The sequence below is a fragment of the Mus caroli genome, chromosome 1 (assembly GCF_900094665.2).
Source record: "Mus caroli chromosome 1, CAROLI_EIJ_v1.1, whole genome shotgun sequence".
NCBI classification, from domain to species: Eukaryota; Metazoa; Chordata; class Mammalia; order Rodentia; family Muridae; genus Mus; species Mus caroli.
In genome coordinates this window covers 25,835,505-25,839,229 of record NC_034570.1, presented here as the reverse complement: position 1 = coordinate 25,839,229, position 3,725 = coordinate 25,835,505, and positions in this window count along the sequence as shown.

Below are 3,725 nucleotides of genomic sequence, written 5' to 3'. Positions count from 1 at the left end.
TGTCCTGGAACTCACTCTGTAGCCCAGACTGGCCTTGAACTCAGAAATCCGCCTGCCTCTGCCTCCCAAGTGCTGGGATTAAAGGTGTGTGCCACCACGCCCGGCTCCGAGTACATTCTTTGGGCAACATGTTCTGGTCAACTTCCATTCTGCCTTCTTTTCATTCACAGAGTGAGACGTGTCCAGGAGCTCCCAGCACATTAGAATGCGAGATGCACTGCTTCATAATTGCTCATCCTGAATTTGTAGCAGATGAGCCTAAAAGCTGCCTTCTCTTCCTGTCCATCCTTTCTCCCTCTCTCACACCTACGCTGTCAATAAAGTTCTTTTCCCTTCCTGTCTATACCATCTGTATTAGTTACTATTCTTGTTGCTGTTACAAAGTACCTGAAAAAGAGTCATCTTAAAAGGAAGGCAATGTTGATTTGGGGTTAGAGTTTGAGGGTATTGTTCACCATGGTTTCGAGAGCAGCATCCCATGGCTGCGGGAACACGAAACAGCTAGTCACAACACACCCACAGTCAGGAAGCAGACTCATCTCCCCTTTTCTATTTTTTTCCTTATATAGCTCCAATCTATGGGAATGATGGCTCCTATGTTTACTGTAGATTGTTCTGCTTCAATTAATTCAATCTAGAAAGTTGCTCACAGACATGCCCAGCTAGAGGAGTCCTAGGTAAGTCTAGATCCTTTTGAGTTGACAATGAAAATCAGTGTTAACCACCTTGTTAATCTGGAAGCCAAATGCTACCTTTAAGTCAAACTTTCTAGCCATTATCCCCATAAGCTCATGACCATCTCATAATGCAAAATGTATTCAGTACAACTTCAACAGTTCCCATGGTCTTTAACAGTTCCAACACTGTTTAAAACCCCCAAGTTCAAGTTAAGTATCTCCTGACACTCAAGGTGATGTACCTGTGAATACCTACAGAATAAAACAAACAAAAACAAAACAAAAAAACCCTGCAAACATCCAGTAGACAGTATCAGAGAATAAGCATTCCCAATCCAACAGGGAATAATAGAGACATGGCTTGGGCCAAAACTCAGCCGGGTAAATGCCAAATCTTTCAACTATGTGTCCTGTCTAGCACATGGGATTTATGGTATACTGCTCCAGGCTTCAAAAGAGTCAGGTAGCCACACACCTGCAGTTATGATGCCTGCAGCATAGACAGCCTCTTTCTTGGACTGGTTCCATTCTTACTAGGATGGTGTCCTCAGTGGATAGCCCATGGTTCTCGTACTTCCAATATCATGGTGTCTCCACTGTGATTTAGGGTTCAGCATTGTGGATAAACACAGTGGCTTCACTGCCGAGACCCCAGCTCTTTGTTAGCAATAAGAACAGGGTCAAAACCCAACAGACCACCACTCAAACTTAAGTGTCTCTGCAAGGCAAACTTTTCTTCCGTACAAAGTGTGCCTGGCTACAGAGCTGTAGATGGAGTGCACAGGGTCATGATGGCCTTGTACCCATAGTGCAAGAGGGAACTTGGCAGTTCCTCATGGGTTGGAATCCAGTCTCAAAATCTGTGTTTAGTTGACAGTCTTGAAGATTAGCAGAAAAGGAAACTGAAGAGAGGGTACAGGGAGAAGGGAGTTACAACAAATATTCCAGGATACACAGCAATGCATTTCAATTTTAGACATGTGGATTTTTTTATTGGATCCAATTTGGCTGAACACACCCAGATTTCTTAACAAAGGAACAGGGTAGATGTGAAGGAAAACAGACATACAAAGGTTAGATTTACTTGACAAAGATGGCTAGGTTTATCACCTTTGCCCCACGTTAATTACACATTTTTCTTTCAAGTTCCCTTAATCAGTGCTAGATCTATTATTCCTGAGTGTCTTTTTTAAAAGGCTCTATGGGTATGGGTTTGGAGGTTGATTGACAGTAGCTGTTTCTTTTAGCCTCTGGACTAAGCCTCTAATACAGGGCCTTAAACAACAGCCTATTAGAATCATAGCTACAGTTATTATAATTAAGGATGTTAGAGAAGCAATCATTCCTTTTGCATTTACCCAACCACTGTTCCATTAAGTTAGTGAGAGGGTTGTCTGCTCCTGAATTTTCTCATTAGAGCAAGCATTAAAACCCTGAAGAGCCCTGGTAATAGTCCCATCTGGAGCTCTGTTCCTAAAATTGAAGTGTAATATTGTTCCCTCCATAATTATATAAACTCTACGTTTTTCATCCAAAATCATGTCTAATGTTAATTTGTCCTCCCCAGTCATCTTACTAGTGGGGCTCAATTGTTTACCTGTCACCTTGATAGCATCTTGGGCAAAACTGATGAATCTTTGTTGCTTGTAATAAATACAATGAATCAATAATTTTGTTAGCAATCAATCATCAGAACAAAGCTGACTTGAAATTGGCAACTTTGTTTTAGAGCTTTGGGATTGTTTGTGACTCCTCAGAGACCCTTAGAGAATCTCTTTGAGAGACAGGCCTTCCTGGCCCCAGTTACACTGCCCATTGGAGTCAGTTGCTCTCTTCACATAGAGAGACTCTAATATAGCTACCTGCAGGATGTGGTGACTTTATAGCCCCAGGAGGCAGATGATGCTTCCTGTCTTTAACTGGGCAAAACACTACTGACTAGGTCTGGCAGGATCATTGCCCCAGGCCTCTCTGTCTAAGAGAGAGATGACACAATGCATACCTTTTGGATTAGAGAGCCATCTGTTTGGAAAGGGACCTGTTTCAGCCTGTGGTCAGGTTGCTAAGGACAATGACTTACTGTGTTTTAGCTATTTCTCCAGTTCATTCTATTGCATACAGCAAAGTAAATAAGTAGTTGTTGTCAATAAGCAGTACAAGCAGTGGTTTAAGTAAATAACTAAATAAATCAGTAAATCAGTTTCTATAACTTGCCTTCTCTACCATATTCTACTTCAGCTGATGATACAGAAATGCTGAAACCTGGCCACTTGATGTACATACTGATAGCAGTTGATTACTTAACTCAGTGAGTCAAAAGGGTATCTTTACCTGGGACTACTGGACCTGTCCATTGACTCAGATAATGGGAGCCATTTCCCTTAGGTCACATCTGAGGACTTGCACAAACACTTGAAATAAATTGGGAAAATATTGATGAGACAAGGATTGGCTCAGATCCAAAGGAGCAGGCTTTTGCTATATGGTTTTTTTTTTCCTTAGCTTTGGTAAAAGTATAATAATCCACTCAGTGTCTAAGCATGAGTTCAAGAAACAGAAGAGCAGGGACACTGTAGCCTTAGCTTTATATTTTTTCCTTAGAGGTCTTGTTGCTCCAGTTATTTCCTATTCTGGCCTGTTGTGAGGCCATCAGAGATTCTAATCCCTTTTGTATGGATTTATTATACTCTGATGATGACTACAGGGTCCATCACATTCCCTCTCTGCTTATATAGAGGTTTCTTGCTTAGCAATTTCCCTTTGGAGTGATAACCCTTATTCGGTGCTTCATGGTAACAGGCAGATCTGTAAAACTCCCAGACTTGAGTCCAAAGACTTCTGGAAAGTTGTATGACATCATCGTCTCTGAATATCTCTGGAGCTGTGAACCAGGACCCTGCATTAAGTAAGCTTCACACCATCAATGTGTCCTTCTCTCTGATTCAATGTCCAGGATGACATGACCCTCAAGGGGTACTGTGCCATCTTGGTGTTTCTTATGTTGGTCTGTGCAGAGTTGCCCAGACGTGCTAGGTGCCTATTTGGGCT